We start from the raw sequence: 16,888 nt of genomic DNA, 5'->3' as shown, positions 1-16,888 counted from the left end.
GTTCATGCTCTTTTACAAGCTGCTTTGATCTGCTGCTCTGGCAAGAATCTATACTAAAACATTATTTATAAATGTTCCCCTCCCGCAAGCTCAGAAAGTGAGTGTTTCAGTACAAAGCAGGATATAAAACACTATTTATTCGGTCGTCCATGACCGCACCACCTGAGAGAGGGGATCCGCCCTTCAGGAACAGGAAACCTACAGATACAAAAGGGCGGCACCTCTCCCACGCATCAGTTGGTTTCCTGTTCCTATAGGACAGGACTTCCTACAGATGTCCATCATGGAGTCGTCGAGGGATTCCCAGGCCGGCTGACCGACCCAGGTAGCGGGGGGGTCTCCTACCTCGGTCAAGCTCGGGTCCCCGGATGCACCACGGTGTGGCCGGGTAGGTCACCACGACAGTGGTTGGAGCAGGCGGAGCAGAGGGTCCGGTGGACAGCCGTCTCCATAGGGCCGGCACAAGGTATGTATGACCCCTGGAACCCCTCCTGTTGCATCCACCCGGTCTCCGCTTGCTCCTCTCTCTCTCTCTCCGGGGGCTGGCGGTCGCGCCTGTGCGGCGGGCGCAGGTCGGCGCATGTGGGGGCGGCAGGCATTCCGGAGCCGGGGGCGCCGTGCCGGCTCCTTTCCGCACGCTCCCGCGGTCTTGATCGCGCGGCGGAAGTGACGCAGCGGAAGAGGCGGGGCCGGGAACGCCGAAACCGGAAGTCGGGTGCTGGCCGGCTTTCCGGGATGCGCCGCCGGTGCTCGGCGGTCTGGGGCGGCGCGCGGTACCCGGGGAGGGAGGGGGGGGGGGACGGAGCATGTGGGGGGGGAGTCGCGGGGGGGGAGGACCCGGGGGGAGGTGCCGCGCCAGAGCCCTGCTGACCCGGACACTGTGGGAGGCATTAAAAGACAGGAGGTGACGCTGCTGGGGTGCTTCTGAAGGCCCAGCAATGGATTCGACAGAAGCCCCCACAGAGCAGCAGGACGAGGCGCAGGAGCGCCCAGAGAAACAGGCCACAGTGAATTCACAGGCGAGTGGCCAGCAGAAGAAGAAACGGACGGGCGAACAAAGCCACAGAAGTTCCTCCAGGCTAAAGGACCCTCCTGCCTCCCTCCGTGACCCGGTACCTGCCTCATCTGCATGGATAAGAGATCTCCGTGAATGTACCCTGATGCAGTGTTTTATTTTTGTTCTTTCGCAGGCAAGGAAAGCTACGGGGAAGCGGAAGCACAGGGAATGTGCCCTCTGTAATTGCCCTTTGCCAGACGGCCACCCTAAAAAGTTGTGTCAGCCATGCGTGCGACAAACGGTAGGGGTTGGATAGGGGTACCCTAGGGGTAGATTGACAGGCCCTTACACTCTTCCCCGTCCATACAGGTGGCGGAAGAAACACCGGACTTCACCACAAGCCTGAGGGAGATAATCAGGACAGAAATGAAGGCCCTATCTAAAAAAGACTCCTCTAAGGGAAGAGATGTTAACCTCTCTGGTTCAGAGTCCTCGGCCGCACCTGGAATCGATATCTCCTCAGATTCCCCGGCCTCCACTTCATCATCTTCAGAGGAAGACTCGAGCCGTTTCTGCTTTCCCTTAGACCAGATGGATAAGTTAGTTAAAGCAGTAAGGTCCACTATGGGGGTAGCAGACACAAAACCGGAACTTTCGGCACAGGAAGTGATGTTCGGAGGCCTAGATCCCAGAAAGCGCAGATCCTTCCCGTTGAATGATAAAGTCCAGAACCTAATAAATAGAGAATGGAAAAAGCCTGAAAAAAGAGGTTCTTTGCCACCTGCCTTCAAACGAAGGTACCCGTTTGATGACCCAGTGGTAACCAAATGGGACAAGGCCCCTAAGCTGGACGTGGCAGTGGCCAAAGCCTCCAAAAAGTCCTCCATACCTTTCGATGACATGGCCTCCTTAAAAGACCCGCTAGATAAAAAAGCGGATTCTTTTCTGAAAGGAACATGGGAGATGTCAGCGGGTGCATTGAGACCAGCGGTAGCGGCCACATGTACGGCCAGATCCTTGATGGTCTGGCTGGATCAGCTGGATTCCCAATTGAAGGATGGAACCTCAAGAGCATACATTCGAAAAGCCTTACCAGTTATCCAAAGTGCTGCTGATTTTCTGGCTGATGCGTCAGCAGATTCTGCGAGGATGGCGGCTAGGACCGCAGGTTTATCCAACGCAGCTCGAAGGGCTCTCTGGTTAAAATGCTGGCCAGGAGACATCCAGGCCAGATCTCGACTCTGTTCCATTCCTTGTGAGGGCGAATACCTGTTTGGGCCCGTCCTGGATGAACTTTTAGAGAAGGCCGGGGACGATAAAAAGAAGTTCCCCAGTCTGCCGAACCCCTCTTTTAGACGCCCCTTTACCAGGAAAGGATATTTCCGTAGGAGGCCGTCCAGGGATCAGGGCAGATGGGACGACAAAAGAAGGAGAGGTACTGGATTCATGTTCGGAGGAGGGGGGCGCCAGGAAGGTCCAGCACGGGACACTAAAAAGCCGCCCCAATGACTAGTTGCTCCGGTAGGGGGGAGACTAGCTGCCTTCTACCCGGCCTGGGCATTAATCTCTAATAGCAACTGGATACTGGGGGTGGTAACTGCGGGCCTACGACTAGAATTCTCCCGGGTTCCCCAAGATCGTTTTAAGGTCACTCCTCTTAGGTCATCCTCATCAGAACAGTCTGCCCTGGAAGCTGAAGTTCGGGATCTTTGCCATAAAAAGGTCCTAACTAAAGTTCCAGAGGAAGAAAGGGGGAAAGGTTTCTACTCCCCTTTGTTCCTGGTCCGCAAGCCAGACAGTTCCTTTAGGACCATAATAAATCTTAAATCCCTCAATGAATTCCTGGTCACACGTCCATTTAAGATGGAAACAATTAATTCAACAATAAAATTACTGTTTCAAAACTGCTTCATGGTGGTGTTAGATTTGAAAGATGCCTACTACCATATACCCATTCATGCAGATCATCAGAGTTTTCTCAGAGTGGCAGTGCAGTTAGATGGGTCAGTTCAACATTTCCAGTATGCGGCCCTCCCCTTTGGGGTAGCAGTCGCTCCCCGTGTGTTTACTAAAGTAGTAGCGGAAGTTATGGCCCATCTACGTGAATCAGACATTTTAGTAGTTCCCTACTTAGATGACTTCTTGATTGTAGGGAAAACGGCTAACCATTGTTTGCAACAGCTACAAAGGGCAAGGTCTGCCCTAGAACGGTTAGGATGGCTGCTTAACATTAAAAAATCTCGGTTACAGCCGATGAGAATCCAACAATTCTTGGGCCTCATCCTAGATTCCGTAAAACAGGAATGCCGTCTGCCCCCGGAGAAGCTGGTTCGCCTACACTATCAGGTCCTGAACGCTTCCAATAACCCGACCATGTCCCTCAGGAAAGCCATGTCCCTTCTAGGTTCACTTTCCTCCTGTATCCCGGCGGTCCAGTGGGCCCAGTTTCATTCAAGAACTCTACAGGGCGAGGTCTTAAGGCATCAAAAAATGCTTGGGGGTTACTTAGAGGGCCAGCTAACCTTGTCCCGAAACACAAGGGAGTCCCTAGAATGGTGGCTAGATGAGAATAATTTATCCAGAGGGGTTCCCTGGGAATATGACATATCCCGCATAATCACCACGGATGCTAGCCCTTCCGGTTGGGGGGCTCATATGGGGGAAATTCTGGTCCAGGGCCTATGGGAGCATCATCAGATAGAGATGTCATCCAACTTGAAAGAATTAACAGCAGTAGAGCTGGCGGCTAAAGAACTGCTTGTGTATCTACAGGGCCATCATGTGCGAGTGTTCTCCGACAATCTGGTCACCGTAGCGTATATCAACCACCAAGGCGGGACCCGTTCCAAATCCCTGATGAATGTAGCAGAACGGCTGTTCCAGCTAGCAGAGCAGCATTTCCTATCATTAACAGCTCTACATATAAAGGGGAAAGAAAACACCACGGCAGATTTCCTGAGCCGCAATCTCTTAAGGCAAGGAGAATGGTCCCTAAAAAACTCTATCTTCGACCTGATTGTACAGAAGTGGGGACTGCCAGAGATAGATCTCTTCGCCACCAAAGAAAACAGGAAAGTAAGGCAGTTTTGCTCACTAAATCCCAGAGAAGACCCCCTGGCGGTAGACTCCTTGCTGATAAAGTGGGATTTCGGGCTATCCTATGCCTTCCCTCCCCTATCGCTATTACCTCTAGTGGTGAGGAAAATCAGGAGAGACAGAGCGAAAGTTATAGTGATCGCTCCGTTTTGGCCCAGGAGGGCTTGGTTCTCATGCCTCAGGACCATGTCAGTGTCCGATCCTTGGGTCCTGCCGGAGATCCCGGATCTCCTATCCCAGGGCCCAGTCTTTCATCCTCAGGTGGCTGGCCTACATCTGACGGCGTGGAGTTTGAACGGACACTGCTGAAAGATAAAGGCTTCTCCCCAGACCTGGTTGACACTCTACTTAAAAGTAGAAAGATCACTACTACCAAGATCTATGTCAGAATTTGGAAGAGATTCCTAAAGAACTCTAGAGTAGTCTCTGGGGGTTCGGCTCCTATAAATCAAATCTTAGAATTTCTTCAGAAAGGTCTAGAAATGGGGCTCTCCACTAGTACCCTCAAAGTACAAGTTTCAGCCTTGGGGGCCCTCTTTAGCTGCAACATCGCGGGTAATTACTGGGTCAGTAGATTCATCAAGGCAGCAGGTAGATCCAGGCCAGTGGTGAAGGATAGATTCATGCCATGGGACTTGAACCTAGTCCTCACAGCCATGACAGAAGCTCCATTCGAACCCATCTCATCAGCCTCTATAAAAAACCTGTCCCTCAAGGTAGCCTTCCTGGTAGCTCTAACCTCAGCTCGTAGAGTAAGCGACATCCAGGCATTATCTAGGCGTCCTCCTTATTTACAGTTTAAGGACGATAGGGTAATACTCAAACCTGACCCGGCGTACTTACCGAAGGTAGTTTCTAGCTTTCATAGAACACAGGAAATAGTCCTTCCATCCTTCCTCCCTAATCCAGCTAATGAGAAGGAAGAGAAATTACACACCTTAGATGTTAGAGAATGCCTTAAAGAATATCTGGCGGTTACTGACCCCTGGAAAAAGGAGAATGCCCTATTTATCTCCCATCAAGGTCCCAGGAAAGGCTGTAGAGTGTCAAAAAATACACTAGCTAGGTGGATTAGAGAGGCTATTTCAATTGCATACACCTCAAAGGGCAGACCGGCACCTGCAAAACTGAGGGCGCATTCCACCAGAGCCATGGCGTCCTCGTGGGCCGAGAGATCAGAAGTCTCCATTGACCAGATATGTAAGGCGGCTACTTGGTCCTCTCCGAGCACCTTTTATAATCATTATAGGCTAGACTTGGGTGCTTCCACAGACCTCTCTTTTGGTATAAGGGTACTGCAGGCTGTAGTCCCTCCCTAAAATAGTTATTACTCTCTGTAAATCTCTCAGGTGGTGCTGTCATGGACGACCGAATAAAGTCTTAGTTACTCACCGGTTAACGGTATTTTTCGGAGTCCATGACAGCACCCGTATATTCCCCCCCTTTTTTGTAGTTTAAATTTGGATATGCACTTCTTTCTCTTATATGTACACTAGTAAGGAATAGTTGTATAAAAAACACTGTGTATAATTTTTGCTATTAACCATTGTGGTCCTCTTGTGCTCTGTAATCCAACTGATGCGTGGGAGAGGTGCCGCCCTTTTGTATCTGTAGGTTTCCTGTTCCTGAAGGGCGGATCCCCTCTCTCAGGTGGTGCTGTCATGGACTCCGAAAAATACCGTTAACCGGTGAGTAACTAAGACTTTCTCTTTCGTCTCATTGGAAAACACAGAAACCGTGGGTGTGTGCTGCTGCCTCTAGGACAGTGGTCCCCAACCTTTTTTGCACCAGGGACCGGTTTCAAGCAAGACCATTCTTCCATGGCCCGGCAGGGCGGGGATGGAGGTGTGGCAGGGGCGGGGCTTTGGTCATAAGGGGGCGGGGCTATAGACACGGTTGTAGTGTAGCAGTGCATACTTATAATTAAATAACATTTATAATGTGACTCAACTCACCATAGGTTTTGAATAAGTGCTCCATCACCCCCTTCTCCCCATCACTGCCTTCACCCCATCACTCCCTTCTCCCCATCATTGCCTTCACCCCATCACTCCCTTCTCCCCATCATTGCCTTCACCCCATCACTCCCTTCTCCCCATCATTGCCTTCACCCCATCACTGCCATCTCTCCATCATTGCCTTCACCCCATTACTCCCTTCTCCCCATCATTGCCTTCACCCCATCACTGCCTTCTCTCCATCACTGCCTTCTCCCCATCACTCCCTTCTCCCCATCATTGCCTTCACCCCATCACTGCTGTCTCCCCATCATTGCCTTCACCCCATCACTGCCTTCTCTCCATCACTGCCTTCTCTCCATCACTGCCTTCACCCCATCATTGCCTTCACCCCATCACTCCCCTCTCCCCATCATTGCCTTAACCCCATCACTCCCTTCTCTCCATCACTGCCTTCACCCCATCACTCCCCTCTCCCCATCATTGCCTTCACCCCATCGCTCCCCTCTCCCCATCATTGCCTTCACCCCATCGCTCCCCTCTCCCCATCATTGCCTTCACCCCATCACTCCCTTCTCTCCATCATTGCCTTCACCCCATCACTCCCCTCTCCCCTTCATTGCCTTCACCCCATCACTCCCTTCTCTCCATCACTGCCTTCACCCCATCACTCCCCTCTCCCCATCACTGCCGTCTCTCCATCACTCCCCTCATGGCCTTCTCATGTCCCCATCTCCTCCAGGGCCAGGCTACACAAACACAGACCAACACACACACACACACACACACACACACACACATACATACATACATACACACACACACATTATACATACACACACACCACCTCTCTCCTCTCACCTGCCCGCCGCCCGCGCTTCCTCGCTCTGACACAGCAGCCGCGCTCTCCTCTCTGTGTCAGTCAGACAGGAAGCGTGGGCGGCGGGCAGGAAGCTGGACGCAGTGGACGGGTCCTTGCAGCTCCGCTCCTGCTATTCCCTCTTGCAGGCAGCGGAGCTGCTTGGATCGCTCCCTGGCCGCCGCTAAGAACTGCTGCGCGCCGCCCCAGCCCCCGCTACGCCACTGACCGCCCCTGGCTCCCCTTGTGTCCGCGGACCGGCAAGGGCACTGCAGCGGCCCGGTGCTGGGCCGCGGACCGGCGGTTGGGGACCCCTGCTCTAGGAGGTTGACACTATGCCATGAAAAAAACGTTAACTACGCCTCCGCAGTATACACCCCTCCGACAGGCTGTAGGACAATCAGTTTTGCTTAGTGTCAGATAGGAGGTGGACAGGTGTCTCACGCAGACCCATGCCTACCTGAATGTGCGTCGTTCCTTTTCACGTAACCATGGAGGGATACAGAGTAGATCAGCTACAGTGGGGAAAAAAAGTATTTAGTCAGTCAGCAATAGTGCAAGTTCCACCACTTAAAAAGATGAGAGGCGTCTGTAATTTACATCATAGGTAAACCTCAACTATGGGAGACAAACTGAGAAAAAAAAATCCAGAAAATCAGTCTGTTTTGTTTTCATTTTATTTGCATATTATGGTGGAAAATAAGTATTTGGTCAGAAACAAAATTTCATCTCAATACTTTGTGATATATCCTTTGTTGGCAATGACAGAGGTCAAACGTTTTCTGTAAGTCTTCACAAGGTTGCCACACACTGTTGTTGGTATGTTGGCCCATTCCTCCATGCAGATCTCCTCTAGAGCAGTGATGTTTTTGGCTTTTCGCTTGGCAACACGGACTTTCAACTCCCTCCAAAGGTTTTCTATAGGGTTGAGATCTGGAGACTGGCTAGGCCACTCCAGGACCTTGAAATGCTTCTTACGAAGCCACTCCTTCGTTGCCCTGGCGGTGTGCTTTGGATCATTGTCATGTTGAAAGACCCAGCCACGTTTCATCTTCAATGCCCTTGCTGATGGAAGGAGGTTTGCACTCAAAATCTCACGATACATGGCCCCATTCATTCTTTCATGTACCCGGATCAGTCGTCCTGGCCCCTTTGCAGAGAAACAGCCCCAAAGCATGATGTTTCCACCACCATGCTTTACAGTAGGTATGGTGTTTGATGGATGCAACTCAGTATTCTTTTTCCTCCAAACACGACAAGTTGTGTTTCTACCAAACAGTTCCAGTTTGGTTTCATCAGACCATAGGACATTCTCCCAAAACTCCTCTGGATCATCCAAATGCTCTCTAGCAAACTTCAGACGGGCCCGGACATGTACAGGCTTAAGCAGTGGGACACGTCTGGCACTGCAGGATCTGAGTCCATGGTGGCGTAATGTGTTACTTATGGAAGGCCTTGTTACATTGGTCCCAGCTCTCTGCAGTTCATTCACTAGGTCCCCCCGCGTGGTTCTGGGATTTTTGCTCACCGTTCTTGTGATCATTCTGACCCCACGGGGTGGGATTTTGCGTGGAGCACCAGATCGAGGGAGATTATCAGTGGTCTTGTATGTCTTCCATTTTCTAATTATTGCTCCCACAGTTGATTTCTTGGTTCCATGACAATTGTGTACAAGATAATTGTGTACGGACAATTGTGTACAGAAAATTGTGTACAGGCCAATTGTGTCCAAGGACAATTGTGTACAAGGACAATTGTGTACAGGGCAATTGTGTACAAGGACAATTGTGTACAAGGACAATTGTGTACAAGGACAATTGTGTACAGGGCAATTGTGTCCAAGGACAATTGTGTACGGACAATTGTGTACAGGGCAATTGTGTACAAGGACAATTGTGTACAGGGCAATTGTGTACAGGGCAATTGTGTACAAGGACAATTGTGTACAAGGACAATTGTGTACGGACAATTGTGTACGGACGATTATTTACAGACAAGTATAGGGAAAACAAAAAATTAAACGTCCAAAAAAAGAAAATACTATATTCATCATTGATTTTAACGTAAGATTGCTTATTGAATAACAGTTTCAAAGCTTCTTCTATTCTTATTCTACAAATATTGCTGGTCTTGTCTATCGTGCCTGCATGTTGCTGATCGCTCGTAGATACCGCAGCTTGTCTCCTTGATTGTGATAATCAGCCACTTTCACACGCAGTCGTTCAGCTAGCTGGACATACTTGCTTCGTGGATGCTCAACATTCAGTACCTCAGCATTCTGGGCTGTAAGTCTATGAATTGCCATGTCACTAATGAGTCCGTTGAACAGTTTCCAAACGGTAGGATGAGCACAAAGAAAGAGTGCTTGTAAGGCGTTATGAAACCCCTCGCAGCAATTCGTGGTCTTGGGGGCAGAGGCCAAAGCGTCAGTATAATGATTCCAGACCTCTGGAGTAAACCTTGCGTTTCGAAAGCGTCCATCTACTCCTGGCCCCCTAACGTAGGTATGCTCAAAGTAGGAGAGGAGCTGATTGGTAGCATCATCATCAGGGAAGATTTGGGCTAGTTCGTCATACCTTGCACTTACTTCGGCTGGTGGGACAAACGCCAAGGAGGCCAAAGATTTTACCTTGAGATTGAACTCTCCATCCTCAGCCTCAAATTCAGCCTTTAGGCCCAGCTCATTGACCTTTCGAATAATGGACTGGCTCAGATGAAAGAAGCAGCCAGAAATCGCTGCAGCTGGAAACTCATCTTGGAAAGCTGACATTGCTGCCATCTCAAAGTCAAGAAGAATTTTCTGGGGATTTGCACCTGGCATCAACCCTTTGAGCGCCGTGATCATTCGACGATAGGTTGGACCAGTCTTGTTTGGCAGCAGGCAGTAGATCAGGGGAGGATAGGAGTTGCCGACTTTTGCATGGAGAGAATACAGCTGAAAGAACATGGTTGGCACCACCTTGAACGTTCCATCGCCAAACCATGTGTCTCCTCTTTCGAAATAAGGCAACAGTTCATTGCTACCAATGACAAGAATCCTTTGGGGGTCATCTCTTGCAGAGTCATATAAAATGATGTCGCTGTATTCCTGGGGGATAGCAAAATTGATGCTTTGAGGAGGAGCCAGCATGGTGTTTGCTCGCTGCCTGACCCGACGTGTATTTCGCTCAACGTCACTTCGCTTGGGCATTCGAGACAACACGTCATCAGACCTGTCTCGAAGAACCTGTCCAACAATGCTTCTAGTAGATGCTTGAGAGCTGATTGCTTCTTGCCTCAGAGCAGCCATTGTAGCTCTGGCTTCAGCTTGAACTGGATCTGCAGAGTGACTGTGCTCAGTCGGCTGTTTAACAATCGCGGCTCCAGATGTGTGCATGCGTGCGGGACACTTGAATTTGTTGACTTGCCTGCACCGCCATTCTTTGATGCTGTCATCACGTGTCCTGTGCAGGATATACTCGTGTCCCCCAAGCCTAAGGACATCTTTGTCTTTTTCAGACTTGCTCATAGTAAAAGTCATGGTGAAAGTTGCAAGGGGTGAGTAATGAAACCGAAAGTAAGCGTCAGTGTGAAAGTGGCCTGTACAATTATCTTTGTCTTTTTCAGACTTGCTCATAGTAAAAGTCATGGTGAAAGTTGCAAGGGGTGAGTAATGAAAGTGAAAGTAAGCGTCATTGTGAAAGTGGCCTGTACAAGTGGCCTGTACACAACAAGTAAAAGTCATGGTGAAAGTTGCAAGGGGTGAGTACTGAAACCGAAAGTAAGCGTCAGTGTGAAAGTGGCCTGTACAAGTGGCCTGTACACAAATAATTGCCTTGTACACAATTGTCCGTACACAATTGCCTCTTGTACACGGTTCCATGACCTTGTACACAATTGCCCGTACACAATTGCCTTGTACACAATTGTCCGTACACAATTGCCCGTACACAATTGCCTTGTACACAATTGTCCCGTACACAATTGTCCGTACACAATTGCCTTGTACACATTTGCCTTGTACACAATTGCCTTGTACACAATCGCCTTGTACACAATTGCCTTGTACACAATCGCCTTGTACACAATTGCCTTGTACACAATTGTCATTGTACACAATTGGCCTGTACACAATTGTCTGTACACAATAGTCCGTACACAATTATCTTGTACACAATTGTCCTGTCACCGATTTCTTCACTCCAAGCTGGTTGGCTATTGCAGATTCAGTCTTCCCAGCCTGGTGCAGGGCTACAATTTTGTTTCTGGTGTCCTCTGACAGCTCTTTGGTCTTCACCATAGTGGAGTTTGGAGTCAGACTGTTTGAGGGTGTGCACAGGTGTCTTTTTATACTGATAACAAGTTTAAACAGGTGCCATTACTACAGGTAATGAGTGGAGGAAAGAGGAGACTCTTAAAGAAGAAGTTACAGGTCTGTGAGAGCCAGAAATCTTGATTGCTTGTTTCTGACCAAATACTTATTTTCCACCATAATATGCAAATAAAATGAAAACAAAACAGACAATGTGATTTTCTGGATTTTTTTTTCTCAGTTTGTCTCCCATAGTTGAGGTCTACCTATGACGTAAATTACAGACGCCTCTCATCTTTTTAAGTGGTGGAACTTGCACTATTGCTGACTGACTAAATACTTTTTTTCCCCACTGTACATCTGTATTCCCACACTGGGATTATGAGTACGGTGTGTACGTCCACCCCGTATCCTCATAGATCCCATGGGCATGACCTTGGCCCCTAACACGGACTCGTGTTCAGGTGATCGTACCTGGTCCTGACCTTCGTCTCCCATCACTCGCCCTCCAGAGTCTGATGATCGAGTGAGACGCCCTGCAGAAAAGATTTGGGACAGCAGTCTTTTCATCAGGTAACTGCTCCCTGTCACAGGGGGAGCTGGAGGTAAGAGGCAGCATTTTTTTTATTGGAAAAAAAAAAGAGAGAAGCTTTTTCCTTGCATACAAGCCCATGGCTCTAACTTATCTCAAGAGCCAGTACCTGCTACCAAGCACTGCAGGAATGCAGATTGCGGCACAGCCTCCAATCCTTCCTCCCACGGCGCCGACTTCAGAGTCCAGCATGCGCACGTCAGATCCCGGCTTCCGGGGTAGGCCCAGCCCTCCGGCCCGGCACCATCTTGGTGCTCCAGGGAGTCCAGGGCTGGGCCCCGCCCTCCAGTTCCGGGCAGGGTTTTCATAAGCTTCTAGGCGGCGGCAGGGCTGTTCCTCTCTCCATCTCTCTCTCTCTCTCTCTCTCTCTCGCAGCTGTGGGGGATGTGAGTACTGCACTACAGTTGTTGCTCCCTCACTCCGCTCTTTACCCCCGATGGTCAGCCAGTTAGAAGGGCTTATCAGTATGCCCAAAGGAGAGCAGTCCCGCTCCTCTTCATCCTCTCCAGCTACCATCATTAAATATTTTGAATGTTTGTATGTACCTCATGTAATAACAAGCTTCCTTCGGGTCAGTCCTCCCCACACTGTTCAGAGTGCAGCAGAGCCACTGTATTACCTATGCTAGAGAGCGGGTGCAGCCCCTCCCCTGCCTTTCCTGCCAGAGCTCCCACATTATCCCAGGAGCTGGATGAGGCTATCCTGCCTGCCGCCTAGGGGTCAGCCGTTGTCGCGGGAGAGTGTCCGAGATGGTCCTCATCTAAATCCGTGGCCGACCTTACCAAGGTATCACAGAACCTAGTAACAGTGCTCGACAGATTGCCATTTCAGACTCCAGTGGACACGGGTGCATCGAAGGAGTCCCTTTTTGGACCTTTTAGAGGCTGTAAAAGGTTGAGACAGGACCACCAGCACAGGTCCCCTTCTTACTTCATCTCACCGCCAGAGTTTCTCTGGCCGTCTGCCTCCTCCCGATCCTCCTCCCCAGAACCAGGAGGCACTTTTAGAGACATGCTCGGAGAAGGGTTCTGAGTACAGGCCAGAACAGTCCCAGGGCGTCAAGGATATGGTTCAGGGAGTCATTGCTGCAGTCAATGAGACCATAACATTAACGACGCCACATCAAAGCCTGAGGATCAGGCTCTCTCATTTAAACGGCAGAAGTAATTTTGGGATCTCGTATCCAGATCTCACTGCCAACTGGACCTCCTCCCCTTCGGTGGATCCACCAGTGTCAAGACTCTCTCTACCAAAACAGTCCTTCCACTCGCCAGTGGGGCACCCCGGGAGTATCCCAATGATAGGAGGGTAGAATCCCTGGCAAGATCCACCTTTGGAGGCAGCAGCCGCTATATTGTGTCCAGCCTCAGCTTGGGTAGCTAAGTCTTTCAGAATGGGTCAAACAGCTTAGACAGGGCATAGTGGCCAGGGCCCCACCAGCAGAACTAACTGAGTTCACAGACCAAATCTCTCTGGTCGGGAAGTATATGGTATCAGCAGCCTTGGACGCCTTATCCTGCGCAGCCCAAGCATCCAGCAACAGGGTAGCCGTCCGGCTAACGGTCTGGCTAACGGCCTGGCAGGCTGATTTGTCCTCAGTTACCTGATCAATCTGCCTTTTCAGGATCCGCGACTTTTTGGTCCAATGTTAGATCAAATCATTAAAGATGCAACTGGGGGCATAAGCTTCCTTCTCCCTCAAGCGTCGATAGGTTTTCATACGAAAGGCCCAATTCTTTCGTCGTGCCCCAGCAGCAGTCGCTTATGCTCAGGGCCCACAGAGGTCGCAGGCGCCTAAGGACAGGAAGAAGATGTCCTTTCGGGCCTCCCCGTCATGGGCCTTCGCAGTTCCTACTTCAGAGCTACCAGTTCGGGGCCAGGCAGATCCTCTTGATCCTGACGCCTACAGCTCCCTTCCCAGTCCCTCTCCCAGACTAGGGGGCCGCCTTCTCTTCTGCAGAGATGTCTGGCGGAGTTCAGTAAAGGATACCTGGGTAAGGGAGGTGGTATCCACAGGATACAAGATAGACTTCAACGCGCTTCGGCAACACAGATTTTTTTTTTTTTTTTATTTCTATCCCAACCACCAAGAGACTCTGCCAGTGCCTCAGATTTTGGTGCGGCAATCAACTCCTCAGCGCAGGAGTAATCACAGCTTTTACTCAAACCCGTGTGTAATACCAAAAAAGGATGGCTCGGTTCATCCATACTAGACCTCAAGAGGTGAAACAAATGGGTCCACTGACCTCCCCCATTGTTTATCTGGGAACGGTCCTTTCCCCCTGCCCACTGGCAGTTGATAACTACGGATGCCAGCCTCCTGGGCAGGGGGGCGGTATTCCGTAACCTAGTGGTCCAGGGGCGTTGGTCGAGGCGAGAATCCTCACTGTCTATCAACATTCTAGAACCAAGGGTGGTCTTTCCAGCACTTCTACATTGGGAAGGATGCCTCAAGGATCAACCAGTCCGGATTCAGACGGTCAATGCCACAGCGGTGGCATACATTAATCACCAGGGGGGAACCGGGCATCGGCCGAGGTATCCAGAATCTTCAGCCGGGCGGAAGTCGCGATTCCGGCAATATCGGCGCTTTACATCCCAGGCACAGAATACGGCCGCCAACTTCCTTAGTCGGGAGGGGCTCGCAGCAGGAGAATAGTCCTTACATCAGGACGTGTTCCATCAAATCTGCCAGGTATGGTGAACTCCAATAGTTTTTCTCCAGGTGCCACGATCCTCTGGCAATAGGGGTCGACGCGCTGGTGTTATTCCCTGGTCACAGTTCAGACTCCCTTACCTGTTCCCTCCCCTTCCTCTCCTACCCAGGTTGCTAAAGAGGATCAGGCCGGTCATATTGATCGCCCCGTACGGCCCGGGAGGGCCTGGTTCGCAGAAATTATCAATCTTCTCGCAAGCACCCCTGGAGACCCCCCGACAGACCAGCGTTCCTGGCTCAGGGGCTGTTTTACCACCCAAATTCTCGGTTGCTTAATTTGATGGCTTGGCCATTGAAACCACAATACTGAGAGTAGCGGATTTTTTTCAGACCGAGTCATTAATACAATGATCCAGGCTAGGAAGCCATCTTCTTCAGGGTCTATTATCGAGCCTGGAAAACTTATTTTGGCTGGTGTGAGTCTACTCACATTTCACCTATAACCTGTGCCCTACCATCTGTCCTAACCTTCCTCCAGGCAGGATTAGATGCCGGTCTTGCCCTAAGTTCCCTGAAAGGCCAAGTATCTGCTCTCTCTATTGTTTTCCAACGGAATTTGGCCTCTCGCCTGCAGGTTAAGACCTTTCTTCAAAGGGTGGCGCATACAGCTCCTCCTTACAGATCCCTAGCGGATTCATGGGATCTTAACCTGGTTTTGGAAGCCTTGACAGATTCACCCTTGGAGCCCCTCCGGGAAGCTCCCATATCCTTTGTGTCCTGGAAGGTGGTATTTTTCGTAGCCATCACCTTTATTAGGCGGATTTCAGAGTTAGCCGCCCTGTCCTGTCACCTTCCATTTTTTATGCACCAAGACAAGGTTGTTTTGCGGCCCTCCCCCCTTCCATCCTTCCCAAGGTGGTATCTGCCTTCCACCTGAACGAGGATATAATCTTTCCGTCATTTTGGCCCGTCCCAACTCATCCTCTGGAGTGTTCTTTCAATAAGCTGGACCTGGTCAGGGCAATAAGGGTCTACCTGGCTAGGACTGCTCCTTTCAGGGAAACAGACTTGCTCCTTGTCATTCCATATGGGGTGAGAAGAGGCCTGCTGGCCTCTAAGGCGACAGTCGCCTGCTGGATCAGAATGGCTATTCTGGAAGCCTACCGGGTGAACAGGGTATCCCCTGCTGGGGTCAAGACTCAGGGCCCAGTCACACATAGCGACTCACCAGCGATCCCGACAACGATGTCAACTTGTCAGGATCGCTGGTGTGTCGCTACATGATCGCTGGTGAGCTGCCGAACAGGCAGCTTCACCAGCGATCAGCACAAGCGACGACGGTGCACTGGCGTCGCTTTGTACCTTAGATACCAGCGCGCTGATGCAGGGAGTTGGTAACCAAGGTAAACAGCGGGTTTCTAAGTGCCGCCCGACGCTTAGAAACCCGCTGTTTACCTTGGTTACCAACTCCCTGCATCAGCGCGCTGGTAACTAAGGTACACAGAGGGTTTCTAAGCGCCGTGGGGCGCTTAGAAACCCGCTGTTTACCTTGGTTACAAGCTCCTGCTCGCGGATCGCTGGTCTCCCACCTGCCACACACAGCGATGCGTGCTGACCCGCAGGAGACCAGTGACCAAAAAAAATGTCCTGGCCATTCCAGGATGATCAGCGATACCCAGCAGGGGAGCCGGTCGCTGATAGGTGTCACACACAGTGATCTTGCTGGTGAGATCGCTGATGCGTTACAAAACTTATGACTCAGCAGCGATCTCGCTTGCGAGATCGCGGTGTGTGACGGGGGCTTCATTCAACCAGGGCTGTGGGTGCCTCCTGGGCGGCACACCATAGGGCATCAGCCATGCAGTTGTGCAAAGCAGCTACCTGGTCGTCCGTTCATACCTTTTCAAGGTTCGATAAGGTCCATACCTATACTTCAGCGGACGCCAGCCTAGGCAGAAGAATTTTTCAGACGGCAGTGGTGAGTTCTCCGACCTGAAGGATGTTTGTCTTCTCCCTCCCCGGGACTGCTTTTGGACGTCCCACTGTTTGTGTCGCCCCAATGAGACGAAAGAGAAAACAGGATTTTGGTTGCTTACCGTAAAATCTGTTTCTCAGTCTTCATTGGGGGACACAGCGCCCTCCCATGATTTTATTATCTGTAATGATTATATGATTGACTTACATGATGTCTCCTCCTACTGCTTTTTCACTAACTGATTGTCCTACAGCCGGTCGGAGGGGTGTATACTGCAGAGGCGGAGTTAACATTTTTTTCATGGCATAGTGTCAACATCCTAGAGGCAGCAGCACACACCTACGGTTTCTGTGTCCCCCGATGAAGACTCAGAAACAATTTTACGGAAAGCAACCAAAATCCTGTTTTAGGTCCTTTCCAAATCAGTAGTTCAAAGACCATGAGCTAGGCAGTTAAGACAGCTC

At 50.6% G+C, this 16,888-nt stretch overlaps 1 protein-coding gene across 2 annotated transcripts in view; it reads left to right on the top strand.

Annotated features, from left to right (window-relative positions):
• Positions 1–16,888, top strand: part of BAIAP2 (BAR/IMD domain containing adaptor protein 2) — a 189,045-nt gene that overhangs the window by 165,255 nt on the left and 6,902 nt on the right. The gene's annotated exons all lie outside the window — the stretch shown is intronic.

This window comes from Dendrobates tinctorius, unplaced genomic scaffold (assembly GCF_039654945.1).
Source record: "Dendrobates tinctorius isolate UK_male_01 unplaced genomic scaffold, ASM3965494v1 ptg000212l, whole genome shotgun sequence".
Lineage (NCBI taxonomy): Eukaryota > Metazoa > Chordata > Amphibia > Anura > Dendrobatidae > Dendrobates > Dendrobates tinctorius.
Note: the sequence above shows the minus strand (reverse complement) of the source record. Positions and strands in the feature narration are given on the sequence as shown.